Raw genomic sequence first — 15,782 nt, 5'->3', positions numbered from 1 at the left:
TCCTCTGTCCATGGGATTTCCCAGGCAAGAATACTGGAGTTGGGTGCCATTTCCTTCTCCAGGGGATCTTCCTGAACACAGGGATCGAACCCATGTATCCTTCATTGGCAGGCGGACTCTTTAAGGAAGCCCATTAATCAGCTATACTACAATCCAAAATAAAAAGTTAAAAAAAATTTTAAACATAAAGAAACTGATGCCACAGAAACAGAAACAGAAACTATATACACCTACATAGTCAGGGACAAAGTGTAGAAGTAAATGTCAGAACCTGGAAAGAGCAAGGGAAATGCTGCTTCCAAATATAGATTAATGGGCATTGTGGCATCTATTATTTATCAGTTATGCCCTGTATGGTTCTACCCACTGCTTCAAATCCCTACGGCAAAAATACAATAAAATTCCATTAGTTAAAATAGTTAGAACAACCGAACTGTAATACCACAGTCTCGTTATAGCATTGTTTACCATGGAAGAAAAAAATTGGAAACCACCTAACAAAAGGCGGTATTTGGGGGAAAACTAGGGATTTTCTTCTGGTCATAAGTAAGAGGCTTTGGAGAAGAAGGTGATGCTTTTTCTCTTACATATCTCTGTGAGAGGTAGGTAAACTGCTGGCTTAATTCTGACCCAACACTCTAGTAAGATGTTTCAGTTTGTTCATTATAATGTTGTTGTGTAATCACTAAGTCATGCCCGACTCTTTTGTGACCCAATGGACTGTAGTCTGCCCTCTGTCCATGGGACTTTCCAGGCAAGAATACTGGAGTGGGTTGCCATTTCCTGCTCCAGCGGATCTTCCTGCCCCAGGGATCAAACCTGTGTCTCCGGCACTTGCAGGCAGATTCTTTACCACTGAGCCATCTGGGAAGCCCTATTTTAATGCATAATTATATTAAGTAGAGTGTAATTCTGGGAGATCAGACTAATTTGGATGAGGTCTTTTTTTTTTTACATATATTTAAAAATGTAAGAAGAGGTGGCAAGAATACACAGAGCTGTACAAAAAAGATCTTCATGACCCAGATAATCACGATGGTGTGATCACTCACCTAGAGCCAGACATCCTGGAATGTGAAGTCAAGTGGGCCTTAGAAATCATCACTACGAACAAAGCTAGTGGAGGTGATGGAATTCCAGTTGAGCTATTTCAAATCCTCAAAGGTGATGCTGTGAAAGTGCTGCACTCGATATGCCAGCAAATTTGGAAAACTCAGCAGTGGCCACAGGACTGAAAGAGGTCAGTCTTCGTTCCAATCCCAAAGAAAGGCAATGCCAAAGAATGCTCAAACTACCGCACAATTGCACTCATCTCACATGCTAGTAAAGTAATGCTCAAAATTCTCCAAGGCAGGCTTCAGCAATACGTGAACCGTGAACTTCCAGATGTTCAAGCTGGTTTTAGAAAAGGCAGAGGAACCAGAGGTCAAATTGCCAATATCCACTGGATCATTGAAAAAGCAAGAGAGTTCCAGAAAAACATCTATTTCTGCTTTATTGACTATGCCAAAGCCTTTGACTGTGTGGATCACAATAAACTGTGGAAAATTCTGAAAGAGATGGGAATACCAGACCATCTGACCTGTCTCTTGAGAAACCTGTATGCAGGTCAGGAAGCAACAGTTCAAACTGGACATGGAACAACAGACTGGTTCCAAATAGGAAAAGGAGTCCGTCAAGGCTGTATATTGTCACCCTGCTTATTTAACTTATATGTGGAGTACATCATGAGAAACGCTAGGCTGGAAGAAACAGAAGCTGGAATCAAGATTGCCGGGAGAAATATCAATAACCTCAGATATGCGGATGACACCACACTTATGCAGAAAGTGAAGAAGAACTAAAGAGCCTTTTGATGAAGGTGAAAGAGGAGAGTGAAAAAGTTGGCTTAAAGCTCAACGTTCAGACAACTAAGATCATGGCATCTGGTCCCATCACTTCATGGCAAATAGATGGGGAAACAGTGGAAACAGTGTCAGACTTTATTTTTTGGGGCTCCAAAATCACTGCTGATGGTGATTGCAGCCATGAAATTAAAAGATGCTTACTCCTTGGAAGGAAGGTTATGGCCAACCTAGATAGCATATTTAAAAGCAGAGACATTACTTTGCCAACAAAAGTCCGTCTAGTCAAGGCTATGGTTTATCCAGTGGTCATGTATGGTTGTGAGAGTTGGACGGTGAAGAAAGCTGAGCGCCGCAGAATTGATGCTTTTGAAGTGTGGTGTTGGAGAAAACTCTTGAGAGTCCCTTGGACTGCAAGGAGATCCAATCAATCCATCCTAAAAGAGATCAATCCTGGGTGTTCATTGGAAGGTCTGATGTTGAAGCTGAAACTGCAATACTTTGGCCACCTCATGGGAAATGTTGACTCATTGGAAAAGACCCTAATGCTGGGTAGGATTGGGGGCGGAAGGAGAAGGGGATGACAGAGGATGAGATGGTTGGATGGCATCACCGACTCGATGGACATGGTTTTGGGTAGACTCCGGGAGTTGGTGATGGACAGAGAGGCCTGGCGTGCTGCAATTCATGGGGTCACAAAGAGTCGGACATGACTGAGCGACTGAACTGAACTGAAAAATGTAGCTGGCTGCACTGGGTCTTGGCTGCAGCAGCACATGTCAGCTCTCAGTTGACCAGGCAGGATCCAGTTCCCTGACCAGTGACCGAATCTGGGCCTCCTGCATTGGGAGTGAAGAGTCTTAACCACTGGACCCCCAAGGAAACCCTCTAAGTGAGGTCCTTTTGATGATTTTTTTTTAAGGCAAGTGTCGGGAGCTGCGATAGGCATTACTGACAAAATGGAGGCACGGCTCCAACCCCCTCTCCTCATCCCGCAGGCACGGTCCCAGGATGAAGGAGTTAGGTCTTGCGATTCTGACTTGTCCTTTCCTTCCTCAGGTTGAGTTGGCTGGAAAGAATGTTATAATCCATAAAGTTAACTACTGACATTTGTTCAAGGATCTTTACAGAGAATGCTCCAGGATGAGCATATAGGCTGCAGCTTGAGACCATGGGAAACATTGTTATCTGAAACCTGCCTGTAAGGGGAATGTTTATGGCAAAAGAAGTTTGCTGAGTTTAGGGGTTAGGAATAATTAAGAATAGTTAGAAGCTAAAAGTTTAAGGTATGTTGTAGTGTTGGCATATTTTACTATAGCTTATGGAAACTAGGTATTTTAGAGATACTAATAGCTAAAAGCCTTTTTAGGAGATGATGAGCTTACGTTACTAGGGGATAACAGGATTTAGAGAGATAAGAAATAAACTGAGGAATGTGATATACAGCCCAGAGACAAACTTGAGTTACAATGTTATCACAAGGACACTTAAGAGGGAACTCTGAAGGACAACAATGATTTATGGAGACAGTAAATATGGGTGAGGGGAAACTGAAGATGTCATACCTCTGACCTAATGCTTTTGTAAAAGTATAAAAGAAAACCTGATGCTTAAAATAAACATGCAGCCCAGTGCTTTGAGCGAGAGACTGCATCATTTTCATTCGCCGACCCCGTTCATCCCTTCAGGGCGTTTCCCTGGCTGCTGGAGCTGGACTCCGGCAGGCAAGGACACTGATATCCATCTATCAGCCATTCTCTTCCATTTTTCTGAGCAAGCAAGTTGGGCAGGGTCCTCACTGCAAAGGAACTCACATATAGCTACCAGAAGCTCCGCAGAGTAGTTACAACCACACAACCGCACAGCTAGCTTCTCAAAGCTCACAGGTCGAAGCCATACCAGACCATCCATGTGAAGTTCCCATATGAAACACTCTCACATTTCCTCTTGACATATGTGTATTTATATATCATATTTATCACCTACAGTGTCTACTTCAAGGAGGCTTCCCGGATGCCCCCACTCACACAGCTTTTGGACCTTCTCTGACGGCTTGGGGCAGAGGGCCACAGCCTCACAGAGACAAGGGCTCCAGCAACGGGCAACACAGAGAAAGTCTGTGCTGCTAACAGAAGTTCTTCCTAGTCCTCATCTGCAGGATATCCGGTTTAGCTTGCCTTGCCTGTTGCCTATATCATATCCTATACTCCGTCTGCCCTCACTCTTAGATTTGCTTCCTGGAACAGGCTTGCTCTTCTTCCTCCTCTGTCCAGGAAGTGGACGACAGTTCCACCTTGGCCCTTACCTCCTAGCTACAGACCGTGCCTGTCCTCTGTGCTTTAGTCCGAGACAAACATTGGGAAGAGCCGCATGCTCTTTAGGCATAAGACAGTTTCATCATAGTGCTATTTGCCAAGGTGCACGCACAGAAAAAGCACCGAATGCTCAGAAGTGCGGGCTGACTGACGAATTACAGTGCATCCGTACCACAGAATAGTGTGTAGTCATTAAGAATCACTTGTTGTTGAGAAACATTTATTAACAGATAAAAATTTACCCACTAATGATAAAAATAGGTTGTAAACAGGATGGATAGTATGATTCCATTTTTAGAAACCAAGACAAAGACATGAAGAGCTATACATCAAAGTATTACCCACACTTACCTCTGAGTAGTGTGATCATGGATTTCAATGTTCCCCATCACTTTGTTCACTTTGCTTATTATTTTTATAATTTGTTTACTATCTGTGCTTATGGCTTCTACAATAAGAAAAAAAAAGTTTTTGTGTTGTTGTTTGACTTTAACAGTCATTAGAAAAGGGAATGATAAGGAGGTGAAAAAGTTGGAAATTACTGTTCTTGATTACAAATTATACCACATATGTGGTAATGAATCATAGCTTACTTATTCTTTCATATGCTAGGTTCGCATCCCCAGAGAAAGTATAATTTTCACAAGTAATAATAATATTATTTACTCAGGAGTAATAATAATTACTTCTATTTACCAAGAGAAATTGATGCTTTTGAACTGTGATGTTGGAGAAGACTCTTGAGAGTCCCTTGGACTGCAAGGAAATCCAACCAGTCCATCCTAAAGGAGATCAGTCCTGGGTGTTATCACTTATTGAGTATTTACTGGGATAGGAGTTTGTGTTTTACAATGCTAGCTCTAGTATCATTCCATCATGCCGGATAAGTAATTTCAAGATTCCAAACTAAGGAATGGAGCCAGGGTTTAGATTCTAGCTCTGCTTAGGTCATCTCACTCAAGAATTCATATTTTGTACCACCAGTCAGTTAACAGAATTTGTGCTGAGTAGTAGCCCCAGTGAAAAACGCCACACTCACAAAACGAAATTCTTTCCACCCAAACTCACACCATATTCCCAAGCTGGCAGAAGCAGACAACTGTCAATGTTTTCCTCGATTTGATTTCCCAGATCACTGCCTACAGGAAGCCATGCTTTAGTCTGGAAAACATCAGCCCATGAATTAACAACATAATTACCACATGATATCAGCCGACACTGCACAGTAGTGAACAGGTGTCCTGGTAGAGCAAGATTAATGAAGTGACTGCAGCAGGAGCTTGTCAGAGCCACAATTTCTGGTAATAGAGAGAGTCATCATGTTGAAATTGCAGGGCCTGGATAAACTGAAACTAGACTCAGAGAATTATCTTGACTCTCCCAGCCTAAGTTCAAACTACTCCCTGATTTTTAGAAAAGAAATGTTATAACTGTCACATTTACAGAAAGGAAGAAAGTATTTTAACACTCCAGTGTCAAAGATATTCAGAGATGTTCCCTGAAGCACATTCTCACGTAGTAGTTAGTCTACAGCCATCCTACCATGACTATCCAAAGTCAGCTTCTATTCAGATCCTAGAAGGTTGTAATTCTTGAATGAAGAGCACACAGGGATCCCGTGTTCTGTAACAGCGTGGGTTCCAGCACTGAACAAAACTCACAGTGGGGGAAGATCAGTCAAAATTTCCTAACCTGACTAAGCCTTAGTTTTCCTATCTACACATGAGGCAATTAATAGAATTGTAGCAATTAAAAGAGATAATGAATATTAATAGGGCTTAGCCCATGGAAAACACAAAGAAAGGTCATCTCTGACTATTACCAGCTATTTTCTAATAAATACATGTACACATACTTGCTTAAATTATACTGCATTTGAAATTTTTCTAGCCTTCGAAGACCAGAACAATGTTCCAGCAAAATACCTTTCTTTAAAATTACACATCCAACTTTCTGTCAGGCTTCCAACACACTCAAGGACCTACCCTAAGTAAAATTAAATGCTATCCTGACAAGGTTAAACAAGGTTTATGGATGTCTTCCTGCTGATTTTCATTAACTCATGAAGATTTACCCAATCGTGCTCCCTCTCCGTTGGGAAAACTTGATACTAGAGCTGAATGCAACTGAAACAATCAAAGAAATAGAAAATGTGTGTCTACAGGTCTTTTATCAACTCATCCGCATTCCAGATGAGATGATGAGAGTCAAGGAGAACTGGTCACACAGAACTCCTGCAAACAAGCTCAGGGAAGACTTTCCCACTGAGGCCATCTTGGAAAGGACCAGCATCAACCAGAATAGTGGCATTGGTCACGTGCGGCTGCTGAGTTCTTGATAGGAGCTGTCTGAACTGCGGAATGGTTAAGCGCAAAATATGCTCTGGATGTTGAAGACTGAGTAGGAAAAACTGGTAAAAATGTATGGTATCTTTAACAAGATAGTTTAATATAACTTTGATATTTTTAATATTAATATAACTAGTAGGTTAATAAGTGAAGTGAAAGTGTTAGTCGTTCATTCGTCTCTGACTCTTTGTGACCCCATGGACTGTAGTCCACCAGGCTCCACTGTCCATGGAATTCTCCAGACAAAAATGCTGGAGTGGGTTGCCATTTCCTTTTCCAGGGGGTCTTCCCAACCCAGGGATCAAACCCAGATCTCCTGAGTTGCAGGCAGATTCTTTGCTGTCTGAGTCACCAAGGAAGCCCAGTTGGTTAGTAGAATCTATTATTAAAATTATTTTCACCTGAGTTTTTTTTGGCCCACTTAACTAGAAAACTAAAACATAGTGTGGTTGTCTATCTGTTGGATCTATTGTCTACCTATTGGATAATGCTGATTCAGACCATGAGGTTCACAAGTCACACATGGTGTACAACATTTCACTTCCCTTAAATGGGTGATCATTTGATGGTTTATCAGACAGTTAATATGTGTTACAGTGAAACAAAATTGGGATAGGCAATAAAATAATACCTTGGACAAGAGTCCCCGTCAATAAACGTTAGCTATTTATATATAATTCTTATATGTTGAATAAGCAAAAGTGAGTTGAATAAGTTGAAAAGTAAAAGTGTAAGCTAAAATAAGAAAAATTTCTTTGGCCAAGATTTCTCTGAGCCACTACTCAACTTTATATGAAATTTGATACTCAAAAAAGATATGTGGCTAGTGTTTTTCAGACTCATTCAATCATAGGTCATTTTTATCCCTTTTTTTTTCTTTTTGAGTGCCTTAAGGGACCTTTTTGTAAAATGTTTTGGGAAATGACTCTAGTCTTTAGTTGGGCTGCAAAGAGACAAAAAAGATGAATCTTCCATTTAGAACCAGAGACCCTGAAATTTGATTAGCACAATTAAAAAATCCAAAGAAAGTAGAAACAACCTTTTGTCTGGCCTGTGTATATAGTACACTGTGGTACATGATAAAAAATTAATTTATAGCACTTGTTTTTATTAGTGAACAGTATGAAAAGCAGCATTTGAGCAATAATTTATCTTACTCTGACTGATTCACTGAGCCCAGGCTCTAAGAATATCTTTTGATTAATTTCTTAATGTTCACTTCTTCTCAAAGCTGATTGATTCTGGGTGAGAAGACAGCTAATGAGCAGTGATGTGAGTGGTAGTGAGTAGAGATCAACAATAAAACAAGGATATCAATTTAGGGTTACCACAGTGGATGTTTACAGGGAAGTTATCACCTGCCCTCTTTTTAGTTAATTCCATCAAAGAACTAATATGTGCTTGTCTCCTTTAGCATTAACTGAACCACAGTGTACAGGTCATTACAGCACCGCCCTGTGGGTACTTGTTCCCATCATAGTACTACAGCAACCTTTACATGCTTTTTAGAAAATCTCTTCTTTGCTGTGATATTTTTTTTAAATATCTAAACAATAGTGTTTTATTGGTAAAAGGTTAGTTTCAATGGACACAAAATTGCTGTGTAAAATAAGTTTTCAAAATACATTTTTATAGGTAAAGTTTTATCTCTTAGTAAAAGAGCAATTATCTATTAGCAAAGACATTTAGATTGGGGCAGCAAAACAAAAGGGGATTTCAAAGTGTAGGTCCACCCACACCCATGTATCCATTAGGTGGCAGCTGGCACTAAGTAGACTATATTGGGCTTACTATGTCTACCGCTTTCAAGTACTGCCACCTCGCTCCCTTTTTAAAAAACACCTTTTACTAGCATAGTTAGTAAAAGTGGATGATAAATGCCAAAATAACCCAAATAACTGGCCTTGCCTGGAGGTACCCTAAGGTCATGGAACACTTCTTGGAGAAATCTGTACAATGTACCTAAACCTATAGCTCTTGACCACTCGCAATCAGGCAACAGTGAAAGGGCAGTGGGGAGAACACCAGATGGTCTCCTGCAGTGCACCTGGCCCCCTTCCATCCTGCGTGGCCTCAGCCCTGGAGTACAGCGCTTCTCCACGTCAGCCCCGTGCTCTAGTGAGATGAGAACGCTGAGCCAGCACCCACTCCCTCCAGTCTCCTTCCCTGTGTCAGTGCCAGGGACCGATTTCCCACAGAGCACCGGAAACCAGCCCATGCGGTGGCACCATCAGCCAGCCCGTGGAGCGAGTCTGAAAGAGCCTCCACTCTGAAGCCACCTGTGCACAAGTCTGCATAACATGTAAGGAAGGAAACCACGGCGGCTAAAAATGGACGGGACAGGCCACACACTGCTATCTGCCTGAAAGCCACTGAGAACAGGATCAGTCCAAGTGAAGCCAAACCAGGAGAACCCGCTGGGGCCTGAGATGGCCCTGCCGAGACGCATCTTCCATACTGCAGTCACAGAAAACACGCCAAGTGCAGTATAAAAGGCCGGCTTCTGCACAGACCAACTGTTAATTTTCCTTAAAAAGTGACATTATAAATCTAGTTGAGTACAAATAGTTTACTGACTCTCACTGTGTAGGTGAGAATCTTAGCTGTGACATGAAAACTAGAGCTCATGGGTTTTCGAGGCGAACTCTATAGAACGTGGCTTGTGATGAGTTCTCTGCATAGGGGTTTAAAAAAATGACCTCAGAATTCAAAGACTTGTTAAAAAACTCACCCACCCCTAACAGCCTGTTGGTAGAAAAGCTATTTAAATATAAACATGTATCTAATTAGATTTCTTTTAGTTTGGTAAACAGATAATGTGCAGATGAATTAACAGTATGGAGTTATAGCAGTGAAACTGGCTTTAGGTGCTGTGGTCAAACAAAAGCAAGGCAGGGAAGCAGGTGCCATGGTTTGGTGAGAAATGGCCTCATACCCAGGCAGCTTGTCCTTCTCTGTTCATGTCTCTACTGCTCAGGAACATTCTCGGAAATCTGAATGTTCTGAAAGTAAATCACGGTTAGTCGATTAGGCCAGTCAAAGCAAATTCACTTACTAACTATACGTGCTGACTGGTCCCTGGGAACCGATTCTAGTGTTAGTGGTTACTTAAAGTGGAAGAAGAACGAAAATGGACAGTTCACCTCACAAAATATAAAGTATAACATCACAATGAAATGCAAATGTTAAGGTACTTCATAACAAAATAATACATGAAAAGTGTTTTAAAAAAATTAAATTCTCAGGCATAAGCACTGTGAAATGTGGACAGGCACCCCTTCAACAGTCTTGCAAATACGCAGCTGTGTTACTCATGGGAATATTTCTCTTGCAAAGTGTTTCCTCACACGTGGTGCCTGTGGACCTTGCCATCACTGTGGCTGCCCTGCAGCTGCAGCTGCACCTGCATCGGGGTGATCATCACCTGCATGCGGTGGAGCTCAGCTTCCTTCTCCAGGAAAATCTGGTCTTCATTCATGTCCTCACTTTCCACTTTGCCACCACCTCTCTTGAGCCTCTCTGATCAGGAGTTCTCATAGTGAATGTCCTGGGTCACCTCTTGGAGATGCTGCATGTGAGTGACAAGCGTCATCCTCAGCTTCAGAAAGTCATTGAGCTCTGGGTTCTCCACCTCCAGGATGCCCCAAGGGTAGAGGCGGCCTCTGACCTTCTTGCCTTTGGCTTTGATCAGCTGATTGGATCCAACCACAGAGAAAAGGATGCTGGCCTTGAGAAGTCTAGTCTGCTCTTTAAAATCTTCATCTTCACTGGACTCTGCATCAGGAAAGTGACAGGTTTTGATGTTATGTTCCTCGATTTCATCCAGAATCCTTTTCTTCAGGTGCCCCCGCTCCTTCAGTGTGAGCGTGTAGCCTTTCTCAATGACAGGCACAATATTCACAGTGTTGTGTATCGCCTTCACAAACGCAACATCCAACGGCTGAAGTCTGTGTCTGAAGGGGGAAATGAAGTAAAAGCAGTAGTGTGTCTTGTTACCAACGATGTGCCTCTGTTCAGACCATCCTGCAGGCGCCGTTCACACTGCCATCAATGTGGGAGATGACTGTTCTAAAGCAGTCCCTGCCGTGGATGGCGTCCCCAAGACCTGGTGTGTCCACCACGGTCAGACGCAGCTTGCCCCTCGCTTTTCAGTTTCAACAGTTGAAGCCTCAATTTGAAGAGTTCTTGCAATTTTCTCTGCAGCTCCAGGTAAGACTCTTTCTGGGTAGAAGTCAGTTAGCAAGATGAGGTTTATGAGTGTCGATTTTCCGAGACCCAGTTCACTGACCATCACTAGTGTGAATTCAAAACCTTTTTTGCACTGATTTTCGATGAACATGATTTGGGAGGATTTGCAAATCCAACATATCCAGGCGTTTCTGGATTTATAAATGGAGTTGGTTGTTGCTTAGACATTTTTAGTGAAGTTTCGTCAATCACAGACTCACCAGAGAACTAAGACCGACCAACCACACGCAGCGCACCCACCCCACGGCTGCCCTCAGCTGTAACCTTTACCAACCACTGCTCCTGAGTCACTGATCAACCTGTCCTCAGCGGCAAAGATGTCTATGATGGTCTTCACAAAGACTAAGGACCTTCACTGATCTCTATTTGCCTTGTGGTAGAGACCCCAGGGGGCTTTCCAGGTGGCACCAGTGGGAAAGAACCCACCTGCCAATGCAGGAGACGTAAGAGACTATGGTCATCCCTGGGTTGGGAATATCCCCCAGAGACAGAAATGGCAACCCGCTCCACTGTTTTTGCCAGAAAATCCCATGGACAGAGGAACCTGGTGAGCTACAGTGCATGGGGCCGCAGCAAGTCAGACAGACTGAGTGACTAAGCAGTAGGAGCAGACTACTAGACGCCTTGATCATTTCCTTGAAGGTGTGTATATCACTGTAAAATCCATGTTCTTACAGCTAGAAGGATATCCTTCTGACAGATACTATCACTTGCATACTTTTTGACATCAGTCCCAACACTGAAATAAAGACCAGAATGAGTCTAGAGTAAGCACATGCCCTTTACAAGAGCTCAGCCACAGAGAGTATGTAAAGATAGAACCCTAATGCGCATTGGCTGAGACCACACCTACAGTCTGCCTAGACAGACAGAACCGCATCCTAATGGACTGTTCTGCTTCCCCCTCTCTCATCTATCCGTCTGCCTAACTATCTATATACATTTAAAGACAATTTCTCAGAAAATAGTGCTATAAAGAGTCAGAATTGTTCGGAGAAATGTTTAAAAAGACATATGTGCAAAATATTCCTTGCCCATTTTTCAGGCAGGAACTTGTGATCAATTCATACAAGGCACTTTCACAGCTTAGGAAAAGAAAATACACATAAACAATTACTGGGGTCTCAAAGTTTTTGTTGCAAAAAGTTAATGTAGCCTCCAACTAATTTTTTTTCTCCTATAAAGACGTTTTTTTTCTCCTATAAAGAAGTTTTTTTTAAGTTCTCGCCCCTGTTCATTAATTTAGTTGCCAATCATTCACATCCCTCTGTTTCACATGATGGATGCTACCAAGAAAAATGAAAGGAAAATGCGTTATTAAATTTCAGAGAAGTATCTACATGCGTATGATAAGGAACATCCAAATACTGCCACACTCACATAACTAATGTTCACTTCCCCTCATTCAAAAATGGCTACTTCTTTCCTCCTTTAATGTCTTTCATAAATTTGTTCTCCAGGGACGGCTGGCTGCTGTTAATTACGCATATCAACTCCCGCTGTGCCAGAGGAAACTTAATTATTCTAATTTTCAAGGTCATAGAAATATCCAAAGGTGCCAGTTTGACAGTCCAAAGAATATCGAGCTCAAGGGAATCAGAAGCAGGACTTGCCATGGAAGGCTGGTTCCACCGTTATCCCAGAGCAGTGCGGGAGTTCGCTCGCTTCCCAACCTGAATTCAATTGTTCAGGACAGGCTCCCCCCTAGTGCCCTGCCAATGACCCTGGCCGTAAATAGGAAACATTTCTTTGCAACATGCGGGGAGGGCAGTTTTCTTTCTAGGGTCCTTCAAAGCTGCAACTTCTTTCAGACGGGCAAGAGTTTACCTTTGCAAAACCGCTTAAACCTTCTTGCTTAACCACTGAGGTTTCAGCCGTGAAGACAGAAAAGAGAGAAAGAAAAGAAATGCTCCTCACAATTTCAAATAAAAGCTGTTCTACAGTTTCGGGGAAAAAGTAACTCCAGAGTAAATTTCCAGAAACTGACCAGCAAGAATCAGGATCCTGTTTTAAATCGTCCTGATTTCTTGAGGAATCCTTAACCGGAAGCCCAAGATTACAGGATTTTCAATATTGTGATTAAAAGATGAGTTTCTAAACAATGCACATCTATCTGGATAATAATATTTCAAGGGAACATAACATAAAAAATGAACACACTCTCAGTTTAGCAAAGGATATTTTAAGCTCCTTAAAATTACTAAGAGGTGGCACTAGTGGTAAAGAACCTGCCTGCCAATGCAGGAGATATGAGAGACCCGGGTTCAATTTCTGAGTCAGGTGACCCCCTGGAGGAGGACATGGCAGCCCACTTCAGTACTCTTACCTGGAGAATCTCATGGACAGTGGAGCCTGGCGGGCTACAATCCATGGGGTTGCAAAGAGATGGACACATCTGAAGCAACTTAGCTCACATGCAAGTAAGTAGAACTCTGGGATTTCATGGCTTCTGGAACATAACTTCTTATTCACTGGAAGTAGATTCTAAATTCCCATGTCCAGCTCTGTTTATAAGATTTACCTTTTTCCTCCTATTTTCCAAGTCTTGCTGCTGCTAATTGCTTCCAGCCCTGAGTGGTTCATAATGCCTTTCAGTACCCAGAGGCTGTGATACTATGTTTCCTCTAGGGCCTTTATCTAGCTCATTCATAAAGATCTTCCAGGAAGCCTCCTAGTGGAAATTGCACCCATAAATCCCTCCACCATCACCCACCCCTCCCCACAAAGCCCCAAGGAAGCTGAGCTCTGAACATGAACACAATTTGAGAGAGTTCTCACCGCTGCGGGAAATTGTATAAGCTGTCCTTAAAGAAGATGCCATTCAGCCATCTAATGCCAAAAGTTTAAAAAATGCAATTCACAATGTAAATAGTAAGCACAATTATAATCACATGTGAAAGAAGGGAATTTAAAACAACAACAACAAAACAATGTTTCAAAGCATTTAATGGATCCTCAGCTGGCCTGTCAATGCTGAGAACATCAGGTCAGGCAGGAAGTATACAGATGGTTGTCACAGTCCATTGGTGCTAGGGCAGCATTCCTCTCTGGCTAAGGAGTTAGTATTGCTGGGCAAGAAATGGCATGGGGAAGGAAAAAAAAGTGAAAGTGTTAATTGCTCAGTTGTGTCGGACTCTTTCAGACCCAACAGACTGTAACCCATGAGGCTCCTCTGTCCGTGGAATTTACCCGGCAAGAATACTGGAGTGGGCAGCCATTCTCTTCTCCAGGGGATCTTCTCAACCCAGGGATCGAACCTGCATCTCCTGCATTTCAGGCAGATTCTTTACTGTCTGGCCACTAGGGAAGCCCATAGGGAAGAAAGCTGATAATCTGTGGTCTAAAAGCAAGTTTCTCAGACATGGGCTTTGGTGTACCAGATCAGTCAGTTTGGAGGGAAAGAAGTCTAGTGGCCAGGGGAATTTCATGAGAAGAAAGTGACCCATATTATGGAAGACAGGCCCACTAGAACTTGCAACAGAGAGTTAACAACAAAAGCAGAGGCAGCAAAATTAAAGGAGAATTGACCAACATATTCTTCTTGGACAGTTTATGTAAAATTATGCTTTGGATTCTAAAGGATGAATGACCTTTTACAGCTCTTTCCTATATCAAGATTCCAATTTTTCCATGTGGAGAAAATCTCTGACTCAGCCTAAGGTGGGAGAGTGAAAGGACTGTATTGAAATTTCGGCTCAGGAGCGGTTGAAGCCTCTTGCAAGTTACCGAGTTTCTCTGTGCCTTGGTTTTGTCATCTGAACTTGATCCTATACTGTTTTCAAGGGGACATAGTTTCCCAAAACACGCTCCTATGGCCTCTCTGCAACACTTGGCTCATCCCATTCACCTCCAGTTGGAGTGACTCGTGGTTAAAGCACACTGGGGAGAAAACTAGACACGCTCCATTCAGCTCTACACTTTTCCTCCTGAAACTGTGCTGTCCACAGAGAGGCCCAGTGCAACTGCCCCTCCCAGGCCTTAGATGCCGCTGGGCTCAGGGGACCAGGTGAAGACGCTTCCGCCGCGCTTGCAACCGGCATGTTCAAGTACTGATTCTGGGATTCATTCTTTGAAAGCTCATTTGGCTCTGAGAGGAACCTACATCAGCCAACTTAGCATCTCTACAATAAAGATAATATCCTGGCCTCCATCTTTGCTCTTTTATTTCCCAAACTGTTCAGAATTCAGGCTGAGAGGGGCAATGCTCTTTCCTGGTCTGTCTCGGGCATCCCCACCAATCTACAGGCTAGAGATCAGGAAGGTGTGAGGAGTAAATGAAGAGGCATCTGAAACCACTTACCACAAAGCCCCATACAGAGTCAGATTTCACAAAAAGCTGGCTGAATTAGAACCTTGTGCCCTTGTGCTGAACTGTTCACCTCCATGCCAACAGGCCAGCCAGCCACAAGGATCTCTAGACTCAACACTAGGCTGGCACCTGCCTAGATACATGCTGCCCTTGGGAACTACCTGGGCAGCAAAATCTGATCTTTGTAGTGTATCTTAGAGCAAGAGCACAAAAAACTTGACAACAGAATTCAGAGATCAGTGGCTCTAAATTGAGTTTGAAAGTGAAAGTGTTAGTCACTCAGTCATGTCTGACTCTTTGTGACCCCATTGACTACAGCCCGCCAGCCTCCTGGTCCATGGAATTCTCCAGGCAAGAATACTGGAGTGGGTAGCCATTCCCTTCTCCAGAGGATCTTCCGATCCAGGGATCAAACCCGGGTCTCTCACACTGCAGGCAGATTCTTTACCGTCTAAGCCACCAGGGAAGCCCACAAAGTGGGCTTAGTGACAAGTCAAATCCCAGAGACTGAATGAAAAGAGCTGGGAAGGAGGAAGTGTGAAAGCACAGCCCTGTTTCCACAGCACACTCTCAGCAGGCAACAAGGACAATAAATTAAGGGCGGGGAGGGAGTCCAGCCCCACCAAACACTCCAGCTGTGGTTAAAGGAATTTATCACGGAGAATGAGAAAAGAAATTGGAATCCTGAGCAAACACATCTGCTAAAAACTAATTCATG

At 42.9% G+C, this 15,782-nt stretch overlaps 1 protein-coding gene and 1 pseudogene across 1 annotated transcript in view; both read right to left on the bottom strand.

Moving 5' to 3' along the window:
- The window catches only part of FAT3 (FAT atypical cadherin 3), a 787,529-nt gene that overhangs the window by 522,422 nt on the left and 249,325 nt on the right, over positions 1-15,782 (bottom strand). The gene's annotated exons all lie outside the window — the stretch shown is intronic.
- On the bottom strand, positions 9,794-10,967 carry LOC145522337 (septin-2 pseudogene; annotated as a pseudogene).

This window comes from Giraffa tippelskirchi, chromosome 10 (genome assembly GCF_054371585.1).
Source record: "Giraffa tippelskirchi isolate mGirTip1 chromosome 10, T2T-mGirTip1v1.2.pri, whole genome shotgun sequence".
Taxonomy (NCBI): Eukaryota; Metazoa; Chordata; class Mammalia; order Artiodactyla; family Giraffidae; genus Giraffa; species Giraffa tippelskirchi.
The sequence above is the reverse complement of the archived record's forward strand: the minus strand, read 5'-3'. Positions and strand labels throughout refer to the sequence as shown.